The sequence below is a fragment of the Choristoneura fumiferana genome, chromosome 25 (assembly GCF_025370935.1).
Source record: "Choristoneura fumiferana chromosome 25, NRCan_CFum_1, whole genome shotgun sequence".
Taxonomy (NCBI): domain Eukaryota; kingdom Metazoa; phylum Arthropoda; class Insecta; order Lepidoptera; family Tortricidae; genus Choristoneura; species Choristoneura fumiferana.
The window spans coordinates 2,330,601-2,353,031 of NC_133496.1; the positions used below are offsets into that span (position 1 = coordinate 2,330,601).

At 36.5% G+C, this 22,431-nt stretch overlaps 2 long non-coding RNA genes across 2 annotated transcripts; one reads left to right on the forward strand and one right to left on the reverse strand.

The window, feature by feature from the left end:
- Positions 1-9,556: 9,556 nt before the first annotated feature.
- On the reverse strand, positions 9,557-14,228 carry LOC141442108 (uncharacterized). Its single transcript, XR_012452883.1, has 2 exons — positions 14,158-14,228; positions 9,557-14,126 (listed from the first exon to the last, which is right to left on the reverse strand). It is a non-coding gene; the product is annotated as an uncharacterized lncRNA (long non-coding RNA).
- Positions 14,229-14,388: 160 nt separating this feature from the next.
- LOC141442107 (uncharacterized) lies at positions 14,389-17,112 on the forward strand. Its single transcript, XR_012452882.1, has 2 exons — positions 14,389-14,471; positions 15,525-17,112. It is a non-coding gene; the product is annotated as an uncharacterized lncRNA (long non-coding RNA).
- The last annotated feature ends 5,319 nt before the right edge of the window (positions 17,113-22,431 follow it).

Sequence of the window (22,431 nt, forward strand, 5' to 3'; positions counted from 1 at the left end):
ATAAAATAAAGCCAATTATACATGTAGTTAATTATATTTTAATAAACAGTTCTCAAATACATACGTACATACGAACATTAATAAAATATAAATAAAACAATATTGGCGAAAAATATATGTAAATATAGGTAGAACTAATTTTTTGTACCTACACTTGCTTACATGCTGAGTAATGTGCTAAAACTTATTTTAAGATAGTTTTATTGTATTCTTATAAATAACTAATTAAATGCTCTTTGAATTTGAATAAGTACGGTCAGCATCAAAAGTAGCTATACACTTTTGTACTTTGTCGCTTTAAAGCCACATACGTAACACCATGCAAGAGTGACAAATGTTTTAATGCGACAGAGTAAAAAAATGATCCGCTGCTTTTGATGCTGACTGTACATCTCACTTACTTACTTATTACCTCATTAGAATATTCGTTTGTAATCGATTCAGGAATTTTCAATGGTTTTACGTAATTGACTAAGTACTTAATAAAATTATTATTTAGGTAAGTACTTAGGTACCTTATTTGTAAAATGATAAGTAATTTCAATCATCATGGGTAACGAGCAAAAAGTACGATTGCTAGGTAATGTAAAAGTTAGCAACTAAGGACTTACCTACTTACCTATCTACATAGGTGTATATAACCCTTGATATAACTCACCTAATTAACTAAATACCTTTTCCTATTGGCTCTGTGCACGACATCAGCGCCACCTAGCGTCCGCAACTTTTTTGGCTCTGATGCTCTGACGTTTTGAAATTTCATAGCGACATTGTGACAAAAATCAAACCTATAACGTATTCATTTATAATACAAAATTACTGTGATACCGTGGTACCGTGATCTGGGTGGACAAAAGGTTGTGAAGTAAAGACGTGAAATTTGGCACGTTAATGAAATCCACGATTTATTTTTTTGGAAATTCCTATAGGAATTTATTGAACTCCCAAAATTTAAATTCGTAGCCGAAGCCACGGTTAACGTCTAGTCAGACATATTTTCTACTAGCTTTTGCTTGCGACTTAGTCCGCGTGAAATTCGATTATTGCCGGGACACGAACTTCGATTTTTGAATTTCGTAGTAGCTCCCCAGGTCATCCGTCCATCTCTTGACGCAACTGCGTCGAAATACCGGGGGGGGGGGAGTTAATTTAGATCTGTAATCTATAGAGGGTCACCAACGGTGCTGGCTGAAAATCAGCGCTGGGGTGTTTATTATTAACGCTTCAGCATTATGCTGAGCCAGTGTCCTATTCACAACCGCAATGACACATACTTTCCTACGTGTTGTCTATTTGTACTTAATACTATTGTTGTGTCTTATGTTGTGAATAAATGTATTTTCTTTCTTTCTTTTCTTTCTTTCTTTTTCTATAGAAAGCATGCCAACAGCGGAGCTGCAAACACAACATCCATCCTTAAAACTAAAGGTCTCTTTCACCACTGTTCCCGCCATTTTACGAGAATATTATAACACTCAAACAGATAAAGAGGGCTGAGATATCTGCCACATAAAATACCAGGAAATCATCAGACTGTTGAAACAGGCCCTAAACGATCTAACAGACAAACCACTCAACGAAAATAACCCTCCTTATCGCCTATAAATATTTAACCGCATTTACTAAATGTACTTTCAAATACCGCGTCATAAAACTGTCATCACCAATCATTTCCCGCCATCTCAAACAATATGACAGTTAATAATTCGTGAACGCGCCCGATGCTTCTATTTTTGAACGTTTCGCTAAAATGTTTTCGGATGCTTTCGTTCGCGCGCACTTAGGAGATGCGATGACAGATGTGAGATCGCGGCTAAAAGTGGTTTAAAATTTTAATTAGCAAATCATAGTAATAGAAAGAAAGAAAGATTTATTTTGGCTCCATAAGTACCACCTAAAACTAAGACTAAAACTAGCACTAAAACTATGTTACTTGGTGACACGACAGGATACCAAAAAGGGTCTCCACTCTGTTTTCTGTGGAGCCCAAACGTTAAACATGTATGCATGAGCCACTTATTATAATGCGAAAAATTGTCGGTAAAAATACATTATGGTGTATGTGTAATTCGGAACTATGTCTCAAGCTCTCTCATTCTAAAGGGAGGCATACATGCCTGGCAGATACGAGAAGATGTTTGAGTGTTATTCACGTAAAATGCCGGGCACTTGTAAGAGAGTGGTGAAAGAGACTTAGCTCTGCAGTTGGCATGTTTTCTACGGATTACAGATCTCAATTATTTTATTTATTTATTTATTACTTTTAATAAGCTCCCGGTTTTTCGACGCAGTTGCGTCACGAGATGGACGGATGACCTGGGGGGACGTGATATGAGAGTGTTTCATCCTGTATGTCTGTTCGTATGTCACAAGCGTTTCACATTGAAACTTTATGATTTTTTAAAACTAAATATCAAAATTGTTATCTATTAAAGGAACAATTCTGAAGATTGGAAAAAGATTGAAACTGTACATAGGATTTCTTCTAATATAACGGTAATAAGTAGGTACAAAACTTGTCTATCCGACAGTCCGCCGTCAAATAATAAACTAATGCACTTAATTTTAGCCCGTTACGTATTTACTGCTTTTTTATAACCATATTTTAGTGTAACGTTGATTTGCTGCTATTACTTTAAGTCGTGAATAATGATTTGATGAACTTAAATATGGATCACTAAGTGCTTTGTAGGCGTAAATCATCGTATGTTTGTTATTACCAAAATAATGGTTTTGGTTCGATTAAGAATAAAATTTATACTGTTACAGTGCGAATGTGTTTCTGTGACAGGCTAGTTGGCGCTACTATCGACTGAGATGTCAGTTTGACAGCTTTGACATTTTTGTTACGTTTGTGATTAGTTAAATCTATACTAACATTATAAATGCGGAAGAGTGTTTTTGTATGTTTGCCCGTGTTTACGTCGAAACGGAGCGACGGATCCAGTGACATAGGCTACTTTTTAACCCGGAAAAATGCAGTTCCCAAGGGAATAGCGCGCGATAACCGAATGAGGGCTATCGCGAATGAATTCGCCGCTAGAGGCGCTAGTGTAGCGTGAGGTCTCCGAAATGTCAAATCTCATAGTTTTTGGGTGAGCTACGCGGGTTTATTTATAATTAGATTTTTTTTTGTGAATATTTTGCATTACCTGAAATTAATTATGGCAATTATGCGTTACGGGGCAATGAATGTCTGTGTTTTGAGACAGTTTTGTCTTTTGGAAACTTTTGTCCTCCCTTTTTTTCCGAACAAAACGGGACTAACCAACACTGTGGTTGCTGGATATTTTTATGGTACGGTTTTAAGGTGTTTTAAATATGATTTTAATCTAAACTTTGTTTTAACGCCCGTAATAACAGACTCTGAAAGCCACACTTAAAAACCTCACGCAACAGTGCGCCATCTAGTGAGACAAAAAACGATAGCCCTCATTCCACGAGGACGAAGCCGCGGGTAAAAGCTAGTAACTAAATTTGCCAACCTTAAGCAAGACTGGCCCTATATACTACGAAGTGCAAAATTCAAACTTTGTATCTAGCCATTCCGCTGACACTTACATCATTTTATATAAGAGTGAGAACGTACGACACGAACTTCGATTTTAGAATTTCGTAGTAGCCCCCCAGGGCCAGGAAAGAAATCGTATTAGTTTTTTTCGAACTTCTTTTCGAATGTTTCAATGTTTCCCGCGCCATTAGTCACGCCCGTTTTGGTCGCGTTCTGTCATTAAAACAATTAAGCGGCAGCGTTATCTTGTTGTCACCTAAAAATACCCTTACGAACTGAAATAGATTTACCTAATTCGTGGGTTTTTGAGATAATTGCTAGCGTTTTAAGCGTCTTTAAACTCGATGAGAGATTGGAGGCGTGAGAATTCTGAACGCATCCATAAATTAATTGTGGCGGGTGAAAAAATTGTTTATCTGTGGTAGTAATTACGGTATTTTTAAATCTGATGCCGCTTAAACATTCTGTTAGTTGAGCGAAGGTTGAGCGGGTATCCTATTCATACATAGACATTGGGAGAATATGTATATAATACCTACATAATTATATTGGGACCAATTCCTAGGGGAAAAAAATCTATTCAGTCCGTTAATTAGAGGGATAGATAAAAAAACTGTTCCCAGCCCAAATTCAGTAATTCCAATGCCGTTACAAAATTAAAAACAAACAAAAAAATCATGGCGGCAAATTTTGACAGCTGCTCGTTTTCGCCCGGGTGGCCGCTCGGAAATAAACCCACTTTAATCTCCTTTAACATGACTAATGAACAAATTTATTGCTACAACGTGTATTAAGATAATGTCGTTAGTTAATCCGCCGTGACAAAAAATGGACACAGTTAGGTAAAATTAATAATCGTGTTTCTTTTACTGCAAATTAGTTCAGAAAAATTCAATAGATCACATACTTTACATACTTACAGGTCGATTCCCACATTTTCCGAAATTTGAAAATTAAAGAAATTTGAACATGAAACTACCGTGAGACTCCCGTACCGTGAAATTTGTTTGAAACTTTCGGTGTGCGAGTCCGACTCGCCCTTTGCCGGTTTTTATATTTATTGTATCGTTCTCCTGGATTTATTAAAACACGCCCTCGCCCAAACAAACCAAGTGTGTCGCGTGCATGTTGTCAAATAAAATAAAGGGAACTACGTCCCGTACAAATTTCAATCTCGTTCGTTGGTGGAAACGCGGGTATCTGCGAAAACAATCCTTTGTGACCTTTTTTGAGGTGGATTTCGGAGGTTTACCTATCTTAAATTAAAGAAAATATTCGCGCAACTCTTCAGAACGGCTGTTCTTTGGTTATTTTTTTTGTTATGTATGAAAGAAAGTGTTTGAATAACCTAATTAAATTAGAAAAGTTGACAGACCTCCGATATTGTTATTACAAAGTAAACGTCTCAAAAACGGTTTAATCAATTTTAATTAAACACAGCTAAACACCACTACAAGAAATCTCGATTTTGTGTGAAAAACCGCATCGAACCTGGTTAATCCGTTTGAGAGCTACTGTGCCACAGACAGACCAGACAGTCTCTATCTAAAATAGTCTACAAATAATTAATGATAGTTTTATTTTAAATTTTACTTAGTTATTTTATGTAGATAATTTTGTTGGAAAAAAATGTGCTTAGTTCACTTTATTTCATTTTAATTTTAATGTTAAGGATCCATGGCCTCAAAATAAAGTTTTATTTTATTTTATTAAAACCACAAGCTAGTTTAAAAATTTCTGATTAAAAAATAACTAAGTTATTTTACTTTCAAATTTATGCCGCAAAAAATTTCAACTACCTTTCCAACTGCTACAACTTCTTTTCCTTTCCCAACCAATATAAATAGAGCCGCAACGCATTGTTTGTCCAATACACCAGTTAGACACTCAGAGTATCAAGTTACACTGGTCCCCAGATTTCTTTTTTTCCAAATCTTTTCGTCCCGCAATCGATCCGCTGGGAGTGATTTTCGTTCAGAAACCTGAAAATATTACGCGTTTTATTTCTTTCGCTTAAGTGGAGTTTAGATTGTATTGAGTTCGGGTGTTAGTTGTAAGTGAATTTGATCTTTATCGGCGAACGTAAATATGTTTTGGGTTTGAACACGACCCGCGAGGAAAATATTAACTCTTTATTGTTTGAGGAAAACATAAGTACAGGTCTATTCACAAGGGCGCACGAACGGATTGAACGAAAGTATTATCACATAGACATTTTTGTTGGAAAATGACAGATGCGTGACATTTTCACATTTGTGTGAAGTGTATTCAAATAGGTAACACACAGATACTTTCATTCACTCATTCAATCCATTCGTGCCAGATCTTGTGGATCGACCTGTAAGTATGTAGATCATAAATCAACGTGTCGTGTCTATGATACTGTACTTTTTTTATTTTACTTGCCATTGTGATTGATTTGATTATTAAATATGTTACAGATACCTACATAGTGATTTTTCATCGTATTTTATCGGAAAAGTTCGATTTATCGCGCTCTCTCATTTACCTTCAGTATGTATACCCATCGTACCTACAGCCGTTTTGACAATTGACACTACATAATACAGGGAGTTTCTGAGGGGCTACTACGAAACTCGCAAATCGAAGTTCGTATCGCACCGTCCCTTTCACTCGCGTATTAAACGACATAAGCGTCAGCGGGAAGGCAACATACGAAGTTCGAGTTTCGTGGTATAGGGCCCATGGCTGCGCCCATGGCTGGCTAGCGGTTAGTTCCAATGGAATGCCGAAAAAGATTCTCGATGAGGGCTACGGCATAGATGTCGCTAGCGTCGCTGCTTAAGTGACTAAGTAAGAAACACAAGCTGAGATATGAGGTGCATAGGGAAATTCGTGTCGGTACCGTTGACCATCAGTGGTGTAGCGGTATAGCACGCGGTACGGATTACCGAGGACCTGGGTTCGATTCCCAGCGATGGTCTTATTTTTCTGTTTTTTCTGTGCATCTATATTTCAGTTTGTATTTTCAATTTATCTTTCTAGCCCTAAGTAATCGTTGCTGGAAATATTGGCAATGTACTTTCGAGGTCGAAAATAACTTTACACTTTAGTACCTTGTCGGTGTCAATTCAATTTTTAACTGATGGTTCTCCAAAATACAAGGCAAGTAGGCAAGTGACAATTTAAGTGTAAATAAATTTTTGGTAAAGAATCCATTTTTAATACAAGCTTTTTTCGCTGACTGGATTTTTTGTTGACTGTAATTGTACTACATTTACATACCAAATTTCAAGTCGATGTCATTACCCGTTGAAGAGTTCCGTCCTGTGGAGACGATCCTAGCCAGACTACCAGGATGTCACTACCAGATTATTGTATTGTCACGCAATTTACATAAGTATACAAAATTTCAAGCCAATCCAACTACTGGAAGTTGGTCGAATTTAACTTGCAAGTTTTAATTACAGACAGACAGATAACGAGACAGGTGAAACTAAATAAAAGCTTGTAAAATATCTTTGACCTCAACTACGAGTATACTGTAGACTCGCACGTTATAGCTCGCACTATCTGAATAGAGGGTCTAACTACCTAAGTAGAGATTTAACTAGGGTACAAAGACCTTATAGAAATGAAAGAAAACAACAAAATGCTATACTGCTCTTTATTAAACGACATAGGCAAAAAAAAACAGAAAATTACAACATAGTACTGTAAAATACTCTTTTACAACGGCTTTGTCACAGTAAAAAAAAGATAACTACATCTACATAGAAAAAAATACTATACAGCGCAATCGTAAGTCCGAGTATTCGACACGCTTATGTCCAATAGATGACACCCTGCTGTCACCTCTATGGCTAATGAGTAATAACATATACTTAAAGATGACAACTATTAGGACAGTGACGAGCATTCGTATGCTTATCTTACAAATATTTTATTTAACATCATATTTATACAAATCAGAGAAAGATCATACAATAAGAAAATAACATTATAAATAACTTTTTGAATCAGGCGTTCCTCTGGGAAGGTCCATATCAATGAACTAAAAACTATTACTTTGCTCACCCGCGATCTTATGATAGCTACGTCTATGCAACAAATGTGTGTTTATGCATCTCCCACACACACACTCACACTAATTAATTAATGTGAATCAAAATTTTGGTGAAGCAGTACATTACAAAACATATGAGAAATCATATCAGAGAGTAACCGTATGTACTGTATGTTGCTCAAAATTTAGGAAAAGTGCTATGATAAAAAACAAGAGAATTCGTAGCGGAGTGTAATGTACTGTATATGACCCAATATATTTTAGGGAAAGCAGCACATTAAAAAAAACACATGAATATTCATAGCGGAGAGTAACCGTATGAATGTACTGTAAGTGACTCAAAATTTAGGAAAATTGCTATGATAAAAAACATGAGAGTAATGTACTGTATATGACCCAATATATTTTAGGGAAAGCAGCACATTAAAAAAAACACATGAATATTCATAGCGGAGAGTAACCGTATGAATGTACTGTATGTGACTCAAAATTAACACTGGATGTGGAATAAAAGCCATCTGAGAATTCATAGCGGAGAGAAACCGTATGAATGAAAGTATTATTTGGCTCGAAATTATTATCATCATTATCGAAACACATTATGTCGTGTCATGTCATGAGTTCGTAACGCGTCAGTGTAGTGTGGTGATGATAGTTGGATTTGTGTGATTCGTGTGTGTTCTTACAGTGTGGCGGTAGAGGAACTGCATGAATAGGTACACATTTAATTTTGCTGGCTAGACGTAGCTAACATAAGACCGCGGGTGAGCAAAGTGTTTGTTTTTAGTTCGTTGATATGGACCTCCCCAGAGTAACTCCTGATTCAATAAATAAGTAAGATACAATACCTCTAATGGATAAACAAAGAATGAAAGAAAGAAAGATTAATTCTGACAAAATTCAACACAAAATATACAGTAAAAGAAATTAAACATATAATATAACACAATACATTACAATGACTATTTATTGAATACTAACACATATAGCAAACAGTACTGAAAACACAGCTATACTTATACAGATTTTCTTAGATATTTAATAGGCGGCCTCACAGGCAAACTTCACAATAGAAAAAAATAAAGAATAGATTTAGAACATTTAACAGACATGAAAAAAATAATAATTAAAGGACGCATCAAAAGAAATAGACAGCGAAGTTAGAAAAAATACGGTAGATACTTTATAAAGCAGTTTAATACTGTGAATATAAAATGAAACTGTATGCCTAAAGCTAAAAAAGACTGCATTCGCTTAGAATGTTAAGTAAGTATTTAATTAGTAAAATGAACACCACTTACGTAAACACACGGTGTATTTTTAGTAAGTAAACACTATCAATTTAAATACGTTCATTCTAGATCATTGACATATGTAATAGAAGATACAAGGTAAAATTATCACAGTTTACCATTTAGTGAGTAAACACATTATTAAATTCAAATTAGTTCATTGTACATCATTTATATAAAGTAGATACATGAAATAAATTTTCTGTTTCAGAAGACAGAAAGGTTTATTTTAAGTGACAGTAGCATCTGTATAAATAATTTAAGTACAAAGGTTTGTGGCCAATAAGAAGCTCCAGGACAGTAGGAATAGGGAACTAAGGATACAAAATAACAGAAGGAAAGAAGACAGATTATTATATATTGAGAACGTTCTAGAAATGAAAGAGATTTCGATAATAAGGTAGAAGTTTTCTTGAATGACTATTAATGTTTTGATGTTAGTGAACTGTGTTTTTAAACTCTAGTTCATGCATATATAGTTAGATACTAGGTGTTCTCGGTATAATTTAACCGAAATTCTGTTGGATTCAGAAACAGAGTTCTTATACTTGCTAAAATAGTTATTAATTTCCTTTTTTATCACTACTAATTTAAAAATTTAAGCATTTGAAGTATAATCGTTGACACATCTTTGCTAGCTTCAAGGTTTAATGGTAATTATTGAGTTTAATTTTAATTATTATTTGGGCATGAACTCATCCGGTGCATTTACGAAACAAAAATTAGCGTAGCCAGAGTCAAATCAATTTAAAATTTCTTTGCGGAAATAATTAATAAATTAGCATCGAGATAGTTCGACACATCAACCAACGTTAAAAAAACTGACAGAGAACATAATATCTCGTCACATTCAAACGTCAAATACTACCTCCTATTTGAAGGCAGCCAAGAAAACAAAGAAAATCACACGGACACATTATTGTTATATAAGAATCATGAAAAAAAAATCAATTGAAAGCAAAATTAAAGAAAACAAACAATTAAAAATACGGATTAACAGAACCGAGCCTGAAATTTCTCGATTCTGTAGGAATACCAGAACTTGAAACAGGTGGAACTATATTTTAAAAGTTCGTACAAGTAGAACCCACACACAAGCATAGAATCAAACTATAAGCTACAAAGAAAAAAATACCTTTTCCAGTTCTAAAAAGTATTATAAGCCATATTTTTTTCTCCTAGCACTACAGGAAAGCGTGAAAAGGTTGAATGCGCTATCTTTTCTGGACTCTTCCAACCTAAGCATCCAGTGCTGTCTAAGATCTTATGCAGAGACGGTTTGTTGACGGAGTATCCCTTCTCCGGCCTATTGGTCCACGAGGGTTTTTCACCCTTACCCTCCAAGTCATAGTAACCTAGGGGGCATTCCCCTATCCGCCACCTGGGGACGCGTTCTCTAGGAGTAAGGCTCTCCAAAGAATTTTTTTTTCAATTAGCAACTCGTCTATTTCTTAACTAGTCTAAGTAGTAACCCTACTTAATAGCAGTTTCCCTTATTAACCCCCTCATCTGGATAACAGTGAAACAAGATCATGTTCAAATCTTCTTTCGGTAAAAATCGGGAGGGACAATTACAACAGTGAAACAACAATTTGACTGAAAGTAAAAATTATTTCTAAGAATAAACCAAAGCATTGAACTTTGGCTAACTCATGTCGCACATATTTGCTACCAACATTCTGAAGTGCTCAAGTGCCATGGACAAACCTAACAGAGTTAGCTACAAATAGTGTAGCAGTTTGTGAGGGAACAGTCAGAGTCTCCGAGCTACCACTGCCACGTCCTTGCGTGTGTTCTAGAAGCATACTGCCCGTTAGTGGTACCGACGGGATCACGTATAGCAATTTTGTCTGCTGAATTGGCCGACACAGAACAAACTTTTAGCACTGAAATCCGATGGTGCCTTGGAAGAAATGATTGCAAATAGACTAATGGAACAGCCTAGGTCATCAAGCACGAACTGTTCCTGTGACAGGCACTTCATACTAGTTGGTAGCTATGATGGGTTAATACACTCCAACCCTTGCCGGCTGAATTCTGCAAATGTCAAAACGTCAAGTAGAAGATCACCTCGCACATGGACTAGATTCACAAGGTTTAACTAGCAATTTGTTCTAGGGAACTGTTCGTCTAAATCGCAGATAGTTTATGTCGCATATAGACCAAACAGCAGCTCTAAAAGCAAATGTCCGCAATTTTTTGTAGCAACTTGTCTATTCAGCGATTAGTCTAAGAAATAACTGAATTTAGTAGCAGCTCGCCTAATACCACCTGATCTAGATGATATTGTAGGAAAATCAAATTTAAATCAATGTTTGGTAAAAATCGGAGGTATCCACAAAAAAAATATATTATTTACTTTAGATCAAGATTATTCTCAGAACAAACGAAAATGTTAAACTTCAGCTAAAACATATTTCACTTGTCAAGAATCCTTATTTAGCTCCGATTCCTTCCGCAAGTTTTCTAGAAAGAAAACAGATATGCCTTGGAGGAACACAACTATTGAATCGACGAAGATACGCTTCGGTATTCGTAGTGCGATGTATTTCGCCTGCACAACTTATTGTTCGTGCATTAGCCATTGCTTGTGCACATATTTAAGGGATATCCTTATTTAATTCAATCTGTAAACACCTATCAAATGCTTAACCATGCATCTCCCCCGTAAATAATAAAGTTAGATTGGCTGTAAGTTTCACTGCTTAACGTCCTTTAGTCGTGCTTAAGAAATTTAAACCTGAAGCTTTTTATTCGCGTTCAAACATTTTAATAAGGTTTTTCTTGTAAACAGAGTGGCTAAATGGTGACGACGATGATCAATAATAATCTGATCTAAGATCTTATGTAGGACACCTTCAATTTGCCGTATTTAACTTTGGAATATTTCAGCAGGCAGGGATTGGTATGTGTGAGCCCATCACAGTCACCACCTAGCATGTAGCGCCTGCTGCAGGAATAGTTTGTATCTGACGACCTAGACTTTCCTACCAGTTTAATCGCGATGACTTCACACAGGGGCCATCAGATTTAAATGTTAAAGGTAGGTTCTGCGACGTGCAATTCAGAAGAGCAAGGTTGCTGCATGTTGTTCCATCAATACCACATAGTGGCTGTATGTTTCCTGAATACGCGCAAGTACGTAGCAACAAGAGCTCAGAGACACTGAGTTTTACCTCTCAAGCTCCTATGCTATTCATAGTTAAATCTGTTTAGGCTTGTGCATAGCACCTGAGCTCTTGAGGATGATAATAACAAATGGGTGCAGCATAAGTTAACTAAAGTTCCAACGTTTTAGTTTTTTCTAAGAAATACATTTTTATTTAAGTAGAATCGTTGTTTCACGAATGCAATTTTACTCTTTCGATATTTATCAAAAAAGATTTGAACTTGGTCTTATTACACTATTGTCTGGATGAGGTGGTTAATTAAGCGAGCTGTTATTAAGTCGAGTTACTACTTAGACTAGTCACTAAATAGACGAGTTGCTGCTCAAAAAACAAGACTAGTTTTTAGATGAACTGCGACTTAGATGAGCAGCTCTAGAGACAATTTGCTAATTAGACCTTTTGACGCTAACTCCCTTTAGTAATAGTTGACAGTAGAATAACCTTAGTTATAATGTTTGTTTGTTTATTGAAAGCGAATAGATAAACCAAAGTTTTTAAATTTTATGTCCACTAAACGACGTCAAGTAGTCAGGCTTGTAGCCAATCTGTCATTATTTCTCACAATAATTAGGATATTAGCTAAACACTTACGTCTTGGTTTAATTCACCAACAATAAGATGTGCCGATGGATAATACCGAAGCATGTCACCGTTGATTTATGCACACGTGTGCTGCAGATTTTCATTAATATTGTCCCTAGAAAAACTAAGGAAGGAATTGTTGGTGCGATATGAAATTAATTAAAGACAATTATTACCTATTCAGTATTAATCAAATGAAGTGGTTCATAGGTGAGTTTTCACTAAGGTGAGTTAACATTTAAACTAGTAGCTAAATAGGCGCGTTGTCGGCAAAAAAAATGTAGACCAGTTGCTTTTAAGACGAACTGTTACTTAGACGAAATGCGAGATAGGCGATCTGCGACTTAGACGCGCAGCTCTGTAGACGAGATACTAATTAGACCCCATGTTTAATACAATAATTATTGAACGTCGCTTTTTGCCTTTCATACCGCAGAGTTAGAGTCCAGAGTTCGTAGTTGGCAATAGAGAGCGCTGCTGCCCACTCTCATGTCAGATCCCTTAGTCGCCTTTTACGACACCCACGTGAAGAGATGGGGCCGTCCTATTCTAAAACCGGGCACGGCACGGAACACTTTGATAATAATAAATGAATGATTGGGTAATGATAACAGAATAAAGAACCAAATACTTTGGAATAAATCAAAAGACGCCCTATTTAACCAAAGCAGTGCGCCTCACTGTTCTTGCGATTCGATGTTATTAAAAAAACGGATAGATAAAAACAGTTCAATTGTAATGTTAATAGGTAGGCAGCTGTAATGTAATGTATAGCTCACTATGGCATCCCTGCAGAAACCACCGATGCCGTAACATTACTTGATATAAATTGCGTCTGCGATGTTACACATTTTACTACACAGATCGAAAGGCTCAAATCAGAAGGATTGTTTTTTTAAAGTAACAGCATCTTAAATAAAAACCGTGTTTTACTCCGCTCCACATAACAGCCGTAAGCCGAGCAACAAAAGATGGGATGTCCTAATGTCTACAAAATAAGATGACGGATCCACAGCCACACATCTTATAAAAATTGAAATACCTGATTTAAAATAACTAGCAAAGGTTTCACCCTTCGAACAATGGTAACATGCAGATGTTCCAATAAAATATCATGCAGATAACATCAACCAAGATAGTGTCCACCATCACAAGCTAGCTCGAAAGTTAATTTATAACATTTATCCAATGTAGAGAAAGAAAAGAAAGAGACAGAGATGACAATTCTGACATATAAATAAAAGTCTTGTTGCTTCAATAACGGTGAATAATATTCACGAAATACTGGAATCGGCTGCTGTAACATCACACATCTATAAAAACAAACTTGTATACATATTAGAACTCCCCCTCGTTAGACATGACAAAAACGTATTCCATCTATATTCAATTCCTATAAGGAATCCTGACTCCCATATCTATTCCACGATACTTCCCGAGCACACATATATACTTAGCCACGAGCTCCACGAGGCAACAATACGTCACATTCAACACGTACGAGAAATACAATACAATACAAATATTCTACCTGACCTACCTACCTACCTGTCTACAATTACAACAACATAACACATACCACGAACAACGCGAGATACACGCACGCGGTATGTTTGTTGAGTTAAGAGATGCTGCATCACGACAGAGACAGACATCTCCATAGCCATGTGACCCTACATTGGACCCTAGATAAGAACTTCCATGTAACTCATATATTGTAATTAGATAAGGAGTTACAGTGAAATCCATTTAGATATAATTATTTACTTTTCATCATTGTTATCTTAAACATTGTTTACACGATAATGTTCCCTAATTATTAATAACTACTAATGTTAATGAAGACTCCGATAATAATTGTTTACTTTTCCCATTATGGAGTCGAAAAGGTAATAAGGAAATAAGGTAAGGTAAGGTGGTAATAGATGAGGACAGTTCGTCCCTAGAAGCGAAGACAGACACACTAGCTCCAAATCGCTCGTGATCTGATCCTTTAATTGTAAACGACTCAACTCTAATAAATAGTTATCACGTATCACGTCGACTTTGTCACTTCGTCAAAACCCAACCCAACGAACTCTGAAGACAAGGACGACTGCGTGTGAAGACTATTAGTGCAGCAATCACATACCCAGTGACAGCAGCACAACATAATTGGTGACAGCGGCTGCGGCAAGTCCCCAGGACTACGAGCTACACATCGCAACGTAACTCGGAAGCTTTTAACCTGAAGAGGCTTATAGACACTTAAAACATGAAATGCAAGTCCATCCAGAATATTTCGCAAAAAAACTAAATAATCAATAATTTGATCCAAATCGTAACCAACATCAAAGACCGACACCTAATTATTATCATCAACCAAGACCGACACCAAACTTTTATCAACCTAGACCGGCACCTAATTATCCTCAAACGAGACCAGTAGCAAATAATTTTAATAATCAACAAAACACGCACTGGGCTAACTTACCGCGACCTACACCTGAACAGTGGAGACAAATGTATCCACCGAGGCCCCAACAAAATCGCATGGATACGTTAGACACGGATGTATCAATGCGGACGGTCAGTAACAGGACTAACAGACGACCATTTACCCAAAACCGACAAAATACACCACGAGGTGTAGAGGTATTCAACGCCGATATAGAAACAAACAATCGAAACGGTTTTTTTCAAGAGATGTCGCCGGAGAACGACCTCAGATAAAATTGAATCATATGGATAAAGATCACTTACCATACATAATAATTAACGAATGGGGAGGAAAATTTCTAATTATAGTGAAATCCATTTAAATATAATTATTTACTTTTCATCATTGTTATCTTAAACATTGTTTACACGATAATGTTCCCTAATTATTAATAACTACTAATGTTAATGAAGACTCCGATAATTGTTTACTTTTCCCATTATGGAGTCGATAGTATAAAAAGGAAATTGTAATAGATGAGGACAGTTCGTCCCTAGAAGCGAAGACAGACACACTAGCTCCAAATCGCTCGTGACCTGATCCTTGATTGTAAACGACTCAACCCTAATAAATAGTTATCACGTATCACGTCGACTTTGTCACTCCGTCAAAACCCAACCCAACGAACTCTGAAGACAAGAACGACTGCGAAAGACTATTAGTGCAGCAATCACATACCCAGTGACAGCGGCACAACATAACTAATGAATAATTAACTAATAGCTTGTTAATGATATGTGTCAAATCATCAGTATTTTTTACTTTTCCAAATAATTATTAACGTCCTAATGATCAATTAACTAATGACTTGGTAATTATATTTATGTATCTCATTAAGAAAGCCTAATGTATAGGCAAACACCCTTCAATATATAAACGGGCAGTTTAATTGAATAAATAAGTTCATCTCGAGCCAGTGTTTAAGTACCATCAGCCTGCACCCTAGCTCGAAAGTTAATTTATAACATTTATACAATGTAGAGAAAGAAAAGAAAGAGACAGAGATGACAATTCTGATATATAATTAAAAATTGATGTGATTCTCTTCAATGATGTATTAGATAATTTTTGAAATATTTGTTTAAAAACATATGACTTACTCGTATAGACCTTGCCCATAATTATTATGATGAATCAATGGGGCTGTAGCGTAGAAAGTAATATATGAATGAATTAAAAAAATTACTTTGCTCACCCTTTGCCTGATTCAATGAATTATTTAATAGGTATATGAAATAAAGTTGAAGGAAATTGCATGTGTTAAATGAAAAAAAAAAAGGTTATACCGGGTTTGCCGCCGAACCAAGCCAGAACTTTCTCGATTCAGGAAGAAAAACAGAACATTGTTGTATCAAAAACTAAAAATATATAACATCAACCAAGATAGTGTCCACCACCATAAGCTAGCTAGAAAGTAAATTTATAACATTTATCCAACGTAAAGAGAAAAAGAAAGAGACAGAGATGACTATTCTGATATATAATTAAAAATGGATGTGATTCTCTTCAGTGATGTATTAGATAATTTTTGAAATATTTGTTTAAAAACATATGACTTACTCGTAGACATACCTAGTTAAATATTCGTACGATGATAAACTTTCCAAGCATGTGATATATAGAGGTGAAGACTGTGCTAACATATAAAAAAAAATCTAATAAAATATATGAAATGAAGCTGAAGGAAAATTAATGTGTTAAATAAAATAAAAAATACAACCGAATTCATAACCTCCTTTTTTGAAGTCGGTTAAAAAGTCGTTTTTACTGGGCTTAACCCCGAACCGAGCCAGAACTTTCTCGATTCAGGCAGAAAAACCAGAAAAGTAACCGTCGTCTACATAACAATTTAACAACAATGAAGAAAAGGTCCGACACATTGTTCTACATAATCGATAAACCGAGCCAGAAATTTCTCGATTCAAAAAGAAAAAAAAAGAACAAATAACCGTTGTGTCAAAAACTGCGGTATTTAAGAAATGTGACAAAAGACGATCCTAGACTCACACTGGAGAACGGTTGAATCGAGCAAGAAATTTCTCGATTCAGAACCTCTACAAGCTCTATGAAAAGAAATATTATCAAAGGAGTATTAATCATATAATTATTTAAGAACAGTGAAATCTACTGAACATACTCGTATTCTAAATAACTAATAAACCGAGCCAGAAATTTTCCCGATTATAAAAGAAAAAAAAAACAACGTGAAACCGACGCGTTATAAACAAGATATTTAAAAACAACGAAGATACACGATATTACAGAAAATAAATAAAATTAAATATTAAATAGAAAAAAAAACTAACACGCGTCGAATTGAGTTCAACTATCAAAAAATTTATAAAAAATGTATAGCTTTTTAAATTGAACGAGAAAATTTTTCAACCTTAAAGGTAGTAAAGATGGGTCAACGTTTTCTCTTTGGTAGAACATATTTAGATAAAAAGCTAGCAAGTCTGTAACATTAGAGAATTTTGCAAAAATACGTAGCGCCAGTACTATTTTTTGGAACAAGGAAAATTAACTATGATATTCTTGGTTTAGGTAGAATGACTTTTGGACATTAAAAAGAAGCAGAGCTTATTTGGCCACTTACCATTATAACAGGATAACGAGTCGCATGTCACTAAATGCACTGTTTAGGCATAGACACAATATCTAACACTATTACGCATACAGTCGCCATATCAGCTTCCTACGGTCTCACACAAGTGAAGATCTTTGCTGTCTTTGTTTCCAGGATAATTGACTTGCACGAGACACATTTTGTAGTAATAATCTGGAGTGTTCCATGCGTTGCTATAGTTGCATCATAAATGGAGTGTCTCGTGAATTTGGTCAGCAACAGACTTCCATTTATCGTTCAGGGCGGTAGCGATGTTTTATTCTTTCACGGTATAGAGTTCACTGCTCCGTGAAGTATGTTGTGAATTCGATGAGTGATTTCCATTCATAATCCAGGCTGGCAGCGATGTTTTCTTCAGTTTCAGTGTAGATTGCATCTTTATTGGTGTCATGCAGTGGTTTTACTCCAATGTTAAAATTGCAACACAGCGTTGCAGAATGTGTAGTAGAACTGTGTACAACTTAATCACTACACTTCAGCGTTATCGGCTCTTATAGCTTCTGTTTGCTTCGACGTTTCGCCGTGTACTTAGGCGATTGTTTTGTAGTTAAGCACATTTGCCGATTGCTGTAGAAAAAGAAGCTTCTTCTTAAATAGCAAAATGGATTGTAGTCTTTCAAGTACAGCATGACAAGTACAGGCATTGAGATCTTCTTCATTGTTGGCGTCGACTTGCACTGTATTTTGAGGTCCACTAGTCGGGTTACCATGGTGAAATTGTTTCGGGCCATTGAATTGCCCCACTTTGCCTCCCGAGGATAGTTTCTGTCCCGCGGCGATAGCACGAGCCATGTTCACAGGTTGGAGTTTTTTGGCACACTGAACTCGATCGCTCAAATACGCTTTTATATGAACAGAATGTCTCTGACCGAAGCTGGGTGGTTAACTGGTCATTAGGGCACTCATTAGTTAATTGGTTTATAATTGAAAAACTGGTCAGGCGAAAGTTGGAATTAACATCGAAGGTTCCGTATGTGTGAACAACGACGACGAATTTGAAGTGATTTAGTTTTAAAAAAATAGATTATTAAAAAATAAATAAATCTGGTGGCAATACAGCTGGGGCGGCTGCTGAACTGGCTCAGATAAACAAGCGCCACAAATACTCAGCTTTAACAAACTATCATGAGTTTGCGGCGCTTGCTTTCGAGACAATGGGACCATGGTCGGAAGACACAAAAAAAAATATCAAGGACTTATCTACTCGTCTGGTTTTGGCCTCAGGCGACCCCAGGGCTTGCACTTACCTCTCGCAAAGATGAGGAGTTCAGAGAGGTAATGCTGCCAGTGTCTTGGGGGCAATGCCTGAGGCATTGCTTACTTTATAGTACAGTAGTTTTACATTTTTAGTTATGTTAGATAGTATTTATTATACATAATATAAGTTCGTTGCTCTATTTCTTAATAAGAACTAAATCGATAGTTGCCTAATTGTCATAGTTTGTCAAAGTTGCATCCCTGAGACAGTTTTGTGACAATTAAAATTGGTGAAATTATTTACTATGTTATTTATTATGTTAGCCGAAAGACGTCCACTGCTGGACATAGGCCTCCCCCAAGGCTCTCCGCTCAGACCGATCTTGTTCTTTCCGCATCCAACGCGATCCCGCGATCTTAATCAGGTCGTCGCTCCATCTTGTTGGAGGCCTACCGACAGCTCGACTTCCGTTCCGCGAAAATTATTTACTTATTGTTAATTTATTTCTAAATATTTCAAATATGGTGAAATTACCTCAGAAAATCTCTGTGTATATACTTGTGTTTTCTGTACTGCTTACTATGTGTTGGTGTGCAATAAAGAGTTATAGTATTGTATTGTAATTTTAATGGTAATACTTATTTACACAAACGTATGGTCAATTTTGGGCTACCGTTATAAATTTAATTTAAAAATAGAATTAAATAATACTGTACGGTCAAGGGCAAAGATATCGACACGGCCAAAGTTACAAAAATATGTATACACGATTTTATGCACTTAACATTAAGGCCGTGTATACATTTTTTTTTATAGCCGTGGTGGCCTAGTGGTTTGACCTATCGCCTCTCAAGCAGAGGCTCGTGGGTTCGAATCCCGGCTCGCACCTCTGTGTTTTTCGAAATTCATGTGCGGAATTACATTTGAAATTTACCACGAGCTTTGCGGTGAAGGAAAACATCGTGAGGAAACCTGCACAAACCTGCGAAGCGATTCAATGGTGCGTGCGAAGTTCCCAATCCGCACTGGGCCCGCACGGGAACTATGGTCATTGCCCTCTTGTTCTGAGAGGAGGCCTGTGCCCAGCAGTGGGACGTATATAGGCTGGGATGATGATGATACATATTTTTGCAACTTTGGCCGTGTCGATATCTTTGCCCTTGACTGGACATAATACAGCTCTATTAATCTTGTTCCATTCCATTACCGCGTTGCGATTGTTTTGCAATGACCTGTCCGAGGTCCGAGCTATAGTGATTTGTATGTTATTACAGTGTGGAGGTGGAGGAACTGCATGCACACACATTTCTTGCATTAACGTGGCCATGATAAGGTCTCCGGGTGAGCAAAGTTGTTGTTTTACTTCATTAAATAACTAATTTTATTTATTGATTTAAAAAAACAAAAGAGACCGAGTATTCTGAAACTTATTGACTTATTAACGTTACGCTTTGGATTTGCTTTACAGAAACTAATTTCAATTTATACGGAATCCTAGATAAGTTCAAATAAATAAAACTAAGCTATTTGAATTACTAATGGAAAGGTCAATTACTAACCATCGTTTGGAGTCCAAAGTTCTCTACGTGTTTTGTACCTAATTACTTTATAGGAAACAAAAACACGTTTATCTCTAATCACCCTATTATGCTTTTTCCTTACTAATAATAATAGAGATAAACACGTTTGTTTGTTGGTTACTTCGTTTTTACAACATTTTATTTTAGCATTAGAAAAAAAAGGTAAACAGTCTTGACGAGTCTTTTTTTATTGAAAAACGTTTTTAAAAAACAGTAACTGTTACGAGATACCAAAAGCATGTAAGTGATCATTATGTACTTGCTAATATTTGCTGTGATTTATTTTTCAAAAGTATTTTTCAATAACCTAACCAACAAAAAGTTGGAGAACCCCGACTTTGTCACTGCAAAGTTCAATATCACACACACACACACACACACACACACACACACAGCGCGCGCGCGCGCGTAGACATACAGACACACAGACACACATAGCGGTCAAACTTATAACACCCCTCCTTTTTTTTAGGAAATTAATAACCTAAAAGTTATAGAAAAAAATGGAAAACCCCCGACTTTGTCACTTTAAAGTTCAGTATCTCAAAAACGGCTGAACCGATTTTGACGAAACATGTCTAAGAACCATTGCTAGAAAACGAGCTTTCAAATAAAAAAAAACACATTCAAATCGTTCCACCTGTTTAAGAGCTACAGTGCCACAGAGAGACACAGACAGACAGACAGACTATATTTTTATTAGAATGTTAACAAAGTCTGAATTTTGGTTTATTAATTGAATTAATGTCATGGTTAAGTTACAAAAATACGTTACTTTAACCTCTCTTAAAAAAGCCCAACCGCCGGTAACACACTGTGTATTTATTACTTAAGAATACGGTATTTGACAACTCCAGAATTTGCCATATCTTAATATTATTATGAAAATATAGATAATACAGACAGTGTTTAGCTAAGAGAAAACTTAAATCGGTTGAAAAGGATTTATAGTGATTTTTTGAAAAATCTATATACCTGTCTCTTTATCAAACGCTTTTCTCTATGCAGCAAGTATGGCGCTACTAGCGTGTGACGTCACACGCTAGTATGTCTTTCTCTATCTAATCTTGAATTTCAAAGCTTTATAACTTTGTTATTTGTAAAGGTAGTTTAAAAATTGTTTCTCTATTCGATAACAGGCATTGTGTAATTTTAATTTATAAAACATATACAAAATAGTCAAATACCGTATTATCTGTGTTACAAACTTAAGTAAATCCCTTCTTGTACATAGAAATTATAAAACAGGCTTATACGAAAATGGAAGTTCATATCTTACTGTCCCTGTGATGAGTGCTGCAGTTGTGCTTCGCTGTTTTTTTAGAAGAAAATCCAACTGACAGAAAAATGGCCGGTATTTAATTACCTTGCTAAGATTTTTTATTGGCGTATCCGCGTATCCTGCATTCGTAACCTGGCACTGAAAAAAGGGATTTTTCTCAAACATGACATGAAATATTGACGTTGTGTTACAAATAATAGGCCGAGAAGTATCGCGCTGCAGGCGCTGCGGCTCGCCTGCCTGCCCGCGGTCACTCTAGCGGCCTGCAAAGAGATTTCATACAACTTTGCAGGCCGCTGGCCGGCAATGCGACCGTCTTTTGTTGCAACGCGCGCTCTCGGGCACGGCCTACGCCAACAGCACCCGCTCCGCAGCCGCCGCGCCAGCAGCCAGCGCGACACGCGCGCACGCAACAGGGCGACCAGACTAGCGTCCCGCCATGCTTGATTTCTTGTTTTTTTATTTTATGTCATGTTTGAGAAAAGCATTATACATGCCTCGGCCGGAACGTGGGGTTGCCGGCCTCGCATCCCTATCCGGCCTCGCTAGGCTCGGCCGTCTATATATGCTTGGCCGGCAAACCCTACTTCCCGGCCTCTACTCGTACAGTAATGTACTATAATAGTACGCGCGCCGAGCCGCAGCTCGCGTTGAAACAAAAGACGGTCGCATTGCCTGCCGAGG